General features: G+C 45.8%; 1 protein-coding gene across 1 annotated transcript in view; it reads right to left on the bottom strand.

Moving 5' to 3' along the window:
• Positions 1-12,049, bottom strand: part of EXD1 (exonuclease 3'-5' domain containing 1) — a 189,428-nt gene extending 177,379 nt beyond the window's left edge. Inside the window, exon 1 of the mRNA XM_069745614.1 lies at positions 11,926-12,049. The gene's annotated coding sequence lies outside the window, so the exon portion shown is untranslated. The remainder of the gene's footprint in view (positions 1-11,925) is intronic.
• Between the last annotated feature and the right edge of the window lie 1,438 nt (positions 12,050-13,487).

The following is a 13,487-nucleotide window of genomic DNA, read 5'->3' as shown; positions in this document are numbered from 1 at the left end:
TTATTTTTTGTGTGCCGAGATGACGTCTTTAATGATACCATTTTAGTGCAGATATGATATTTTGATCGCCCGTTATTGCATTTTAATGCAATGTCGCGGCGACCATAAAAAATGTAATTCTGGCATTTTGACTTTTTTTTCTCACTACGCCGTTTAGCGATCAGGTTAATCCTTTTTTTTTTTATTGATAGATCGGGCGATTCTGATCCCGGCGATACCAAATATGTGTAGGTTTGATTTCATTTTATTGTATTATTTTGAATGGGGCGAAAGGAGGGTGATTTGAACTTTATTTTTTTTTCATACTTTTAAAAAAAAAAATGTTTTTACTTTTGCCATGCTCCAATAGTCTCCATGGGAGGCTAGAAACTGTCATAACCCGATCGGCTCTGCTACATAGAGGCAATGCTCAGATCACCTCCAAGTAGAAGAATTACACACTTGCTATGAGCGCCGACCACAGGGTGGCGCTCACAGCAATCAGGTATCAACAACCATAGAAATCTCAAGGAAAACTCTGGTTGTCATGCCGACACACCGATGACCCCCGATCATGTGACGGGGGTCACCGATGCACGCATTTCCGGCCAGATGCGCTTGTTAAATGCCGCTGTCAGAGTTTGACAGCGGCATTTAACTAGTTAATAGGAGCAGGTGGATCGCGATTCCACCTGCGCCTATTGCGGGCACATGTCAGCTATTCAAAACAGCTGACATGGCTCTGGCGGTGTGCCCACCTCAAAGCTAGGACCACATCAAAGCGGGGGATACTGCCATCGGCGTAATAATACGCCCGATGGAGTAAAGGGTTAATGCTGTTTAATCCACATTAATTATATTTATCTACAGAATTATTTTATAATCTGTGTAGGAAACATTAACGTTGGCCCATGTGCACAGATCTGCGGTTATAAGCGTTATTGACGAATTTGGATGGGCCACAGTGTCTTTCCACTCGGACCAGTGTCACGTTATGTGGCAAGAAACCTGGAATGCTTCAATAGATCCTGTGGATCAGACACTATTTTTCGAGACACATTATATCTTACAATAATAGTAAATTTCTGTTTTGTGTTTATTTATAAAAATACATTTGACAAACATTTCTAAAAAATAGCAATTCTCAAACTTGTAATGTTTATCCCTTTAATTCACACAAAATCTACTATATAAAGGTGTGTGTGTGTGTGTGTGTGTGTGTGTGTGTGTGTGTGTGTGTGTGTGTGTGTGTGTGTGTGTGTGTGTGTGTGTGTGTGTGTGTGTGTGTGTGTGTGTGTGTGTGTGTGTGTGTGTGTGTGTCCGGGATTGGCATCTGCACCGTCGCAGCTACAGCCAGAAAATTTTGCACAGTCACACGTCTGGACCCCGAGAGCGTCATAGGCTATGTTGTGAGGCGAAATTTTAACCCCGCGCGTTCCAATTCACCAAACAATTTTGCCCCTATCTACATAATGGGGAAAAAAGTGAAAGGAAAAGTGTTGGAGGCAAATTGACAGCTGCCAGATGTGAACAAGGGGGACTTAAAGAATGAGAGCGATGGCGCCAAAGAGTATATACCGATCAGTTGCTAAGGTGGGGCCCCGACATGGGATACTCACCACACACGGGGATATGAACACACACACAAAATGCGCCACACACTACCACGTGCTTGAACACATATACCACCCTCAGCACACATTTCACCACACATACACCAACCTCGCCACATAAAAGTCGAAACACAAAAGTCGCTGCTCAAAACTCACCACGCGCAAAACTCGCCACATGCAAAAACTAGGCACACACAAAACTCGCCACAAGTGCAAAACTCACCTCATGGAAAACTCGCCACACGCAAAACTTGCACACGCGGAAAAATTGCCACATGCACAAAATTTTCAACACATGCAAAAGTTGCCTCACACAAAACTTGCACATACTCAAAAGGCACCAGACATAAAACTCACCACGCGCAAAACTCGCCATGCGCAAAACTTGCTGCACACAACTTGCTACACTAACCTGTCACATGCAACTCGACACACAAAAAGTTGCTACACGCATGTTGCCACACAAAACTCAACACACACAACTTGACAGACGAAACTCGCCCTAAAACACACACAAGTCTGGTATTAGCCTTCAAAAATAAAATTCTGATTAATAAGCAGACAAACTACAAGAGCAACAAATGTACCATAAAGGAAATACGGTAGCTGTCAGTCACATAACCTGTCTATTATGTGTATGTGTGAGCTAATATATACTGCCAGGGGGATGGCTTCCTGTTGGCTGGGGATTTATCAGGCTGCCAATTTATCTTACAAATACTGAGGTAAAAATACTGAGCAAATAACGTGTTAACGAGGTCTAATACAGGAGATCACACAGGTATATACTATATACAGGGGAGATGACACACAGATATATACTATATACAGGAGAAGATGACACACAGGTATATACTATATACAGGAGGAGATGACACAGGTATATACTATATACAGGAGCAGATTACCTACAGGTATATACTACATACAGGAGGAGATGACATACAGGTATATGCTATATATAGAAGATGACATACAGGTATATACTATATACAGGAGATGACACAGATATATACTATATACAGGGGAGATGACACACGTATATACTATATACAGGAGGAGATGACATACAGGTATATACTATATATAGAAGGAGATGACATACAGGTATATACTATATATAGGAGATGACATACAGGTATATACTATATATAGGAGGAGATGACATACAGGTATATACTATATATAGGAGGAGATGACATACAGGTATATACTATATACAGGGGAGATGACACACAGCAGGTATATACTATATACAGGGGAGATGACAGGTATATACTATATATAAGGGAGATGACAAACATGTATATACTGAGGTGAAAATGAGAGGTGTGAGGTGAAAATGAAAAGGTGTGAGTGCAAAATGAGAGGAGTGAGGGAAAATAGTGTAGTGATCGGAAAATGACAGATGTGAGGTCGAAATGACAAGTGTTAGGCGGGAATGAGAGGAGTGAGGGAGAAAATGAGAGATGTGAGGGGGAAAATTAAAGATGTGATTGGGAAAATGAGAGGCGTGATGGGAAAATAAGAGAAGTGACGTGCTATAACTAACCACAGATATTTACTATGCCCAGGCAACGCCGGGCTCTTCAGCTAGTCTAATATATAAAGCTGAATGTGTGTATGTGTGTGTGTATGTGTGTATGTCCGGGATTGGCATCTGCACCGTCGCAGCTACAGCCACAAAATTATGCACAGTCACACGTCTGGACCCCGAGAGCGTCATAGGCTATGTTGTGAGGCGAAATTTTAACCCCGCGCGTTCCAATTCACCAAACAATTTTGCCCCTATCTACATAATGGGGAAGAAAAGTGAAAGGAAAAGTGTTGGAGGGGGTCGCAGCTACAGCCACAAAATTTTGCAGTCACACGTCTGGACCCTGAGAGCGTCATAGGCTATGTTGTGAGGTGAAATTTTAACCCCGCGCTTTCCAGTTCACCAAACAATTTTGCCCCTATCTACATAATGGGAAAAAATGAAAGGAAAAGTGTAGGAGGCAAATTGACAGCTGCCAGATGTGAACAAGGGGGACTTAAAGAGTAAGAGCGATGGCGCCAAAGAGTATATACCGATCAGTTGCTAAGGTGGGGCCCCGACATGGGATACTCACCACACACGGGGATATGAACACACACAAAATGCGCCACACACTACCACATGCTTGAACACATATTACCCTCAGCACACATTTCACCACATACACCAACCTCGCCACATAAAAGTCGAAACACAAAAGTCGCCGCTCAAAACTCGCCATGCGCAAAACTCACCACATGCAAAAACTAGGCTCACGCAAAACTCGCCACAAGTGCAAAACTCACCTCATGGAAAACTCACCACACGCAAAACTTGCACACGCGCAAAAATTGCCACATGCACAAAAGTTGCAACACATGCAAAAGTTGCCTCACACAAAACTTGCACATACTCAAAAGGCACCACATAAAACTCGCCATGCGCAAAACTTGCTGCACACAACTTGCTGCACTAACCTGTCACGTGCAATTCGACACAAAAATAGAATTATTCTTACCGTTAATTCAGTTTCTTGGAACCTTCCACGACAGCCACTTCGGAGGTTGTCTTCCCCGCCCTAATAGGGGACAGGAACACAAGAGGTTAAATACCCCTCCCCTTCCTGCACCGCCAGTGTTTTCCTGGACACAGTAGCATGTATAGTTACCACAAAAGTGCAGGAATCATCCAATAAGAATATCAGGTAGGGAGGGAAATTAGTGCTGTCGTGGAAGGTTCCTAGAAACCGAATTAACGGTAAGAATAATTCTATTTTCTCTAGTCACCTTCCACGTCAGCCACTTCGGAGTAGTACCAACAGCTAATTTCTCTAGGGAGGGACTACAGCCTGCAGAACACGTCTGCCAAACGTTAAATCCCTATTGAAATTTAGCCGGTAATGTCTGGTGAACGTATGGATGGACGACCAGGTGGCGGCTCTGCATATCTGCTCTGCTGAGGCATTCCCCCTCTCTGCCCACGATGTTGCCATTGCTCGGGTAGAGTGTGCTTTCAGAGAGGCAGGTGGATCCAGTCCCTGCGATGAATAAGCCAAGCAAATAGACTGTTTGATCCAGTTTGCGATGGTGTTTTTTGCCGCCTTCTTTCCCTTATTTCGTCCGGAGAACTGAATGAATAAATTTTGATCAATTCGCCAGGCTTCAGTTTGTTGTAAGTAAAATAGAACCACCCTGCGAACATCCAAGGTGTGGAAGGCCTGTTCTTTAGGGTTGGAGGGGTTTGGGCAAAAAGAAGGAAGTAGAATGTCCTGATCTCTGTGGAAATTTGAGACCACCTTGGGTAAAAAGGACCGGTCTAGTTTTAGTACAATGCTATCCGCAGTGACCGTTAAATAGGGTTCCTGTATTGACAGGGCCTGTAATTCACCAACACGTCTAGCCGTAGTGATTGCGACTAGAAAGATTGTTTTCAAAGTTAAGTTTTTTATGGATATGGCATCCAGGGGTTTTGAATGGATCCTGGGTTAGTGCGTTAAGTACAGTATTGAGGTCCCAGGAGGGTACCCTAGTACGGAGTGTAGGACGAATTCTGGATGCGGCTGTCATAAATCGCTTGATCCAGCGGTGATTGGCTAAATTTGAGTCAAAAAAGCTACTAAGGGCCGATACTTGTACTTTGAGTGTGCTAGGGGTAAGGCCTATATCCAAGCCCTTCTGTAAAAATTGTAAGATCCTTGCTATATCAGGATTGAAGGGGTCTGGAACTTCTGGGAAGCACCAGGACGTAAATTTTTTCCAGACCTTAGTGTAGATGGCATTGGTTACTGCCTTTCTGCTTTTTTGAAGGGTCTGGATTACGTCATCTGAGAGTCCTTTAGCTTTTAAGATTGTGGCTTCAGTAGCCATGCAGCCAAGTTCAGTCTGTTTAGGTCCGGATGTAGTAGAGGACCCTGGTGTAGGAGATCAGTCTTTTGAGGTAGAAGGCAGGGACCTTCCTGGGCCATATCTAATAGGGCGCCGTACCAACTCCTCCCGGGCCACAATGGGGCAACCAAGATTGTGGTCACTTCGTCGGTCCTGATTTTTTGCAGGGTTTTCGCCAGCATGGGAATGGGAGGAAAGGCATATGCAAGGTTGAATTTCCACTGGTGTGAAAAGGCATCTATTCCCTGTGCCTTGTCTTTGTGATGAAGGGAGAAAAATGTTTCCACCTTCGCATTTTGCCTGTTGGCGAATAAATCCACCTCTGGAGTACCCCATTTTTCGGCTAGGGACTGAAATACTGCTTGGTTTAGGGACCACTCTCCCGGATGAACGTCTTTCCTGCTGAGGAAATCCGCCTGAGTGTTGTCCAATCCCCTCAGATGTACTGCTGTGACCGATAGAAGGTTCCTCTCTGCCCAGAAAAATATTCTTGCGGCCACTTCTTTTAGAGAGGCATACTTTGTCCCCCCCTGGTGTCGTAGATAGGCCACTGTGGTCATATTGTCCGAGTAAATACGAACGTGATGATTTTTGATCAGTGCAGATGATGCCTTTAGGGCCTCCTCCACAGCTTTCAATTCTCTTAGATTCGAGGAGCTGCTGCTGATGTTCGATGTCCATTGTCCCTGAAAGTGGAAACCCTCTACCACCGCACCCCAGCCTCTTTTGCTGGCATCTGACCGGAGTGTTTTTAGGGGAAGGTGGTCCCAGCTGACCCCTCTCTGGAGATTTTGATAATCTAGCCACCATTTTAGCGCCGATTTCACATGGCCAGGGAGAAGAATCTTCTGATTCAATGGAGTCTGTCGTCTCCTGGAATGTAGGAGAACATAAGTCTGGAGCGTTCGTGTGTGAGCCTGGGCCCAGGAAACCGACTGTATACATGCGGTCAGGGACCCTAGTACAGACATCGATTCTCTGAGGGTCGGTGCACGCTGGCCTCTGAATTTGGTTACCTTGCGGACAAGGTTGATTTGATGATCTTTGGGTAGAAAAGATGTTCTTACATCCGAGTCCAGTAGCACCCCCAGGAATTTTCTTCTTGTGGAGGGATGGACCTCCGATTTCTCCAGATTTGGGATCCAACCCAGGGTTTGTAATATCTCTAGGGACTTTGATACGTCTGTTTCCAGACGGGAAGCAGATGGAGCCATGATAAGCAGGTCGTCTAGATACGGGACTATGCATATTCCCTGCTGACGGATGAAGATTATCGCTTCCGCCATAATCTTTGTGAAAACCCGAGGGGCCGAAGAGATGCCGAAGGGGAGAACATTGAACTGAAAATGTTTGATTTGGTGACCCTTGGAGACTGCGAACCTGAGGAATTTCCTGTGCTCTGGATGGATTGGCACATGGTAATACGCATCCCTCAGGTCCACAGTCGCCATCATCCAACCCTGACCGATGAGGGGAATTACGGATTTGACTGTCTCCATTTTGAATCTCCTGTATCGGACAGAATCGTTTAAGGGTTTCAAATTTATGATAATTCTGTTCTTCCCAGACGGCTTGGTTATTAGAAAAAGGCGTGAATAATGACCACGTCCTTCCTCTAACTTCGGCACCTGAGAAATCACATTTGATTGTATTAATTTTTGTAGATCTTGTAACAAGGAGTTTTGGAGATCTGAGTTTTGGAGGGAGGTTATCTTTACGCAATGTGGGGGTGGTCTCACGAATTCTATTTTTAATCCTTCTTGAATGGTACGAAGGACCCACTGATTTGTGGAGATGTTTTGCCACTCGGTGAAAAATCGTGAGAGTCGACCCCCGACCGGAGTACAGTCATTGTTTATCTGAGGTTTGCTGGGCCTGAGGGGCCAGGATATTTTTTCCCCTGCCTCCCTTAGGATAACTCCATCTTCCCGTTTTGCCTTTTCCTCTCTGTGAGGTTTGATCACGGGAGGGACGAAAAAAGCGTTTTTTGGGGGTCTTTTGCTCAGGGAGAGATTTCTTTTATCTGCCGCCTTATCCAAAATATCGTCCAGGACGGGTCCAAATACATTATGACCCTGAAAGGGTATGCTACATAATTTGGACTTGGAGACAAAATCGCCTCCCCAGGATTTTATCCAGAGTGCTCTCCTGGACGAGTTAGAGAGAACGGCAGCTTTCGCGGCTACTCGAACCGATTCAGCAGATGCATCGGCTAGGAACCCCGTTGCTTTCTGTAGCAAAGGTAGGGAGTCTAAAATCTCCTCTCTTGGGGTGCCTTGAGTCAAGTGATCCTCAAGTTTGCGTAACCAGATAAATAGAGATCTGGCTACGCAAGTAGAGGCTATATTAGATTTTAGCAGATTTGTGGAGGTGTCCCAGGACTTTTTTAATAAACTCTCTATTTTACGATCCATCGGATCCTTGAGTTGCGAAGAGTCCTCAAAGGGGAGGGCAGTTTTTTTAGTTACCCTAGACACCTGAACATCTACTTTCGGGGTCTCCCATAAGGAGTTATGCCCATCTAATGGGTACCGGTTTTTTAGTTCCGATGGTATAGTCAGACCTTTTTTAGGGAGGTCCCATTCATGCAGAATTAGATCTCGTAAGTTCTTATGCACCGGGAACCCTTTTTGGTCTTTGGGTTTCAGACCCTCAAACATCTCATCATGTACTGTGAGTGTAACTTCTTCATCCTCTACCCCCATGGTGCTTCTTACTAAACCGATTAGTTCACTCATGTCCTCAGAACTAAAATAATATTTTTTGTTTTCTGATCTACAGGTGGGGGTAGAAGTGGAGCCTTCATTTTCCCAGTTATCCTCTGAACCTGAGGACTGGATTTCTCCCGAGTCCGGGTCGGATTCTACTGGGGCTTTTTTCCTCTTTTTTGGAGGGGGTGGCTGAGGCACCGACATCTGAGAGAAGGTAGCCATAGAAGAATGGACCTCATCTTTAATGAGGGATCTAATGCTATCCAACAGCGAGGGTTGTTCGGCGCGCAGGACCTCATCCGTACAGGATTGGCAGAGCTTTTTCCCGTATGTTGATGGGAGTCTGGCCGTACACACTTTGCATTTGCGGCTTGACTTTTTAGGGTCGGAAACCTTTTCTCCCTAAGAGAGAAAGAGAGAGGGTTTGCTAAGCCACTTAGAGGAATATATCTATATATACATAAAAGCACATATGTATATAGGGGATAGCTGGGCCCAACACCTGCTACTTACTTTGGTAGGAGGGGGAACGCTGGCATCTGCAGATGCAGAGCAAGGGGGTCTGTCACTGTCCATGTCCGTCAGGTTGCTAACAGTCAGACAGCTTACCTTGCTACCCGGATCTTTTTATAAGGATCGGTGGTCCAGCGTGCAGTGCTCCTCCCCCCCCACGTGTGGCCCGATTGCGGTAGGTCCTAGAACGCCCCCGCCGCTGTTTGTATGGCGTGCTTCTGCTGCTGGACGCCATTGCCAGCCGGCGTGCGCTCCATGGCACGCTTCCTGGTTGAACCGGAAGTGACTCGCTTTAACCCGGAAGTCATCAGGCTCTCCGGCCCCAGCCCGGGACGCGCGCCACCTCCAGCGCTGCAGCTGTGGAGGAGGGAACCGGGGGGCTGCAGGAGGCCCCCGGCAAGCACATCACCGCCCCGCATTGCCCCCAAAGGGAGCGCCGGAGGGGCGGGAAGGTCCCGAGTCGCTCCGAAGAGAGGAGACGGGAGCGGCATTATCGAGGGAAACCCGACCTTCATGCCGCCCGGCTTCTGGGTAAGTGGAGCTCCGTCGCCGGCCACGGCAGCCCCTTCAGAAACTCTTCATGCCCCATAGGGGACAGGAAAACACTGGCGGTGCAGGAAGGGGAGGGGTATTTAACCTCTTGTGTTCCTGTCCCCTATTAGGGCGGGGAAGACAACCTCCGAAGTGGCAGTCGTGGAAGGTGACTAGAGAAAAGTTGCTACATGCATGTGGCCACACAAAACTCATCTCACAAAAGTCGCTACATGCATGTCGCCACACGCAACTCAACACACACAACTTGACAAACGAAACTCGCCCTAAAACACACACAAGTCTGGTATTATCCTTCAAAAATAAAAATCTGATTAATAAGCAGACAAACTACAAGAGCAACAAATGTACCATATATGAAATACGGCAGCTGTCAGTCACATGACCTATTATGTGTATGTGTGAGCTAATATATACTGCCAGGGGGAGGGCTTCCTGTTGGCTGGGGATTTATCAGGCTGCCAATTTAGCTTACAAATACTGAGGTAAAAATACTGAGTAAACAACGTGTGAACGAGGTCTAATACAGGAGGAGATGACACAGGTATATACTATATACAGGGGAGATGACACACAGGTAAATACTATATAGAGGAGGAGATGACATACAGGTATATACTATATACAGGAGGAGATGACACACAGATATATACTATATACAGGGGAGAAGACACAGGTATATACTATATACAGGAGGAGATGACATACAGGTATATACTATATATAGAAGGAGATGACATACAGGTATATACTATATATAGGAGGAGATGACAGCAGGTATATACTATATACAGGGGAGATGACAGCAGGTATATACAGGGGAGATGACATACAGGTATATACTATATACAGGAGATGACATACAGGTGTATACTGAAGTGAAAATGAGAGGTTTGAGGTGAAAATGAAAAGGTGTGAGTGCAAAATGAGAGGAGTGAGGGAAAATAGTGGAGTGATCGGAAAATGACAGATGTGAGGTCGAAATGACAAGTGTTAGGGGGGAATGAGAGGAGTGAGGGGGAAAATGAGAGGTGTGAGGGAGAAAATGAGAGATGTGAGAGGGAAAATGAAAGATGTGATGGGAAAATAAGAGAAGTGAGGTGCTATAACTAACCACAGATATTTACTATGCCCAGGCAGCGCCGGGCTCTTCAGCTAGTAGTTAATAAAGACCATTTCCTTCAGGTCTGATCTACTTCAGCACCTAAAATGTTACTTTATCTTGTTGGGATGTTACAAACCTTAAAAATGTAACACTAATTTTTCATGGAAATTTACAAAACTTATTTTTTTAGGGACCAATTCAGATTGAAGTTACTTTTGGGGGACCCGTACTTTGAAAACCCCCCCCCAAACTGATACCTTTTTAAAAACTGCCCAACTCAAGATATTCAACACTGCTGTGCGCTCTTGATGACTGGCAGCTCGAACCAGCGGCACGGTCTGAACTCTGCAAAAAAAAGAAGCGCGCAGTTTCAGAGCAGCGTTTGCAAGCTCTTTAATAACAAGCTTGTAAGCGCTGCGCTCCTCTCCAAGAAGACCAATCACCTCTGATTGGCCACGTCTTCAGTCTGTTTTCTTTTTTTTTGGCAATGAGCATTACATACAGTAAACAAAAATGTTTCTAAGAATATGAAAAAAAAAATCATAATTTGGCATTTGGTATTGCTGCATTCATAAAACTGCAATCAAAATCCCCCCAAAAAATTATTTGATAGGTAAACAGTGTGACGAGAAAAAAAAATAAAAAATAAAAAGAATTTTTTTTTTTTTATCTGCTGTTTTACCCCGTATAGTGAACACAGTAAAAAAAAAATAATAATAATACCATAAACGATTGTGAAATTGCACTTTTTTTGTTGCTATTTTAATCTTGGTATTTTCCCCCCATTTTCCAGTGTGTCACATGATAAAATTGATGGCGACATTCAAAAGTACAAAAAGGCCTCGACTTCTCAGGAGCGGTGAGGCTTCACCATGGGGCCTGTAGACAGGAGCCGAGGAGCAGCTGACCAGTGGCCACAAGTCTTCCTCTGGTCAGGGACTGGAGTAAGATCTCTCAGCTCTTCCTGGCTCCGCTCCAGTCGCAGGCCGCCATCGTGTGACAGTAACTTCTCACTGGTGACGGTCACACGCGCTCAGTCTGCGAGACCCTTGTTCTGCCTCTCATCGACTACGGACCACCCAAAGCTCCAGCAGGTCACAACCTGCAAGTTGGCCGCGCTGCAGAGACCTCCCATCATGTCCGAGACACATCAGCGAGGAAAACACACACAATGTTCACCAAAACACTGCCACCAACATTTAAAAAAAAACTAATGTAAAAAAAATGTCTGGCCTGGTTGGTAATAGGACTGCTGATTGTCTGCAGCGGTCACTAGTGTATGACAACAGATAAGCTGTGGTCTCCCCCAGCCCCTCCTTATATCACTGCATTTCTCACGCATTGTTAATGAAATCATGGACATCCCCTTTAAGAGGTCAACATAGACCAAGTACCAAGGGGTTAAAGAGGCCGCGCTGGCCACAACCTTGCTGTGCTTCAGCCCATGGATACAAAGCATGTGGCGACCCTGCCGCGCATCAGTCAGTCCCACGTTCCTCGCAATGAGGACACGTGTAGGCCGTCACTGCACCTGTCACATCAAGGACCCGACCTGTCCACGCACACGAGAGAAGTCCGCGGGCTCCGGAGATGCGTGGCCACTGACGTCAGACGCCGGTGCAAGCTCGAGTCGTGACTGGGAGGGAGCAGTTGGACGCGCTTTCCACAGGGGCCATGAATGCGGCGCTGCGGAGGCGGAGCCTGCACCTGGGGAGGTCACGTGCTGCGCCTCGTTCACCTCACACTGACGTCCCAGAGGTTCCTGCGCAATCGCATCAGACACCCAGCATCTGTCAGTCAGTGAGTGCAGCACACAGCCAAACTGTACAAACGCCAGCCAGGGACCACACATATGTCCCCACATAGCCTGATGTCAGCTCCCCACGGGGTACACACAGCTCAGCCTCTGCTACATCATTATGCAGCTATACACAGCTCTACTACAGCATTACACACCCATACACACAGCTCTGCTACATCATTACACACCCATACACACAGCTCTGCTACATTATCACACACCCATACACACAGCTCTGCTACATTATCACACACCCATACACACAGCTCTGCTACATTATCACACACCCATACACACAGCTCTGCTACATTATCACACACCCATACACACAGCTCTGCTACATTATCACACACCCATACACACAGCTCTGCTACATTATCACACACCCATACACACAGCTCTGCTACATTATCACACACCCATACACACAGCTCTACTACAGCATTACACACCCATACACACAGCTCTGCTACATCATTACACACCCATACACACAGCTCTGCTACATTATCACACACCCATACACACAGCTCTGCTACATTATCACACACCCATACACACAGCTCTGCTACATTATCACACACCCATACACACAGCTCTGCTACATTATCACACACCCATACACACAGCTCTGCTACATTATCACACACCCATACACACAGCTCTACTACAGCATTACACACCCATACACACAGCTCTGCTACATCATTACACACCCATACACACAGCTCTGCTACATCATTACACACCCATACACACAGCTCTGCTACATCATTACACACCCATACACACAGCTCTGCTACATCATTACACACCCATACACACAGCTCTGCTACATTATCACACACCCATACACACAGCTCTGCTAAATTATCACACACCCATACACACAGCTCTACTACAGCATTACACACCCATACACACAGCTCTGCTACATCATTACACACCCATACACACAGCTCTGCTACATTATCACACACCCATACACACAGCTCTGCTACATTATCACACACCCATACACACAGCTCTGCTACATTATCACACACCCATACACACAGCTCTACTACAGCATTACACACCCATACACACAGCTCTGCTACATCATTACACACCCATACACACACAGCTCTGCTACATTATCACACACCCATACACACAGCTCTGCTACATTATCACACACCCATACAGCTCTGCTACATCATTACACACCCATACACACAGCTCTGCTACATTATCACACACCCATACACACAGCTCTGCTACATTATCACACACCCATACACACAGCTCTGCTACATTATCACACACCCATA

Source organism: Ranitomeya imitator, chromosome 1 (assembly GCF_032444005.1).
Source record: "Ranitomeya imitator isolate aRanImi1 chromosome 1, aRanImi1.pri, whole genome shotgun sequence".
Lineage (NCBI taxonomy): Eukaryota > Metazoa > Chordata > Amphibia > Anura > Dendrobatidae > Ranitomeya > Ranitomeya imitator.
Note: the sequence above shows the minus strand (reverse complement) of the source record. Positions and strands in the feature narration are given on the sequence as shown.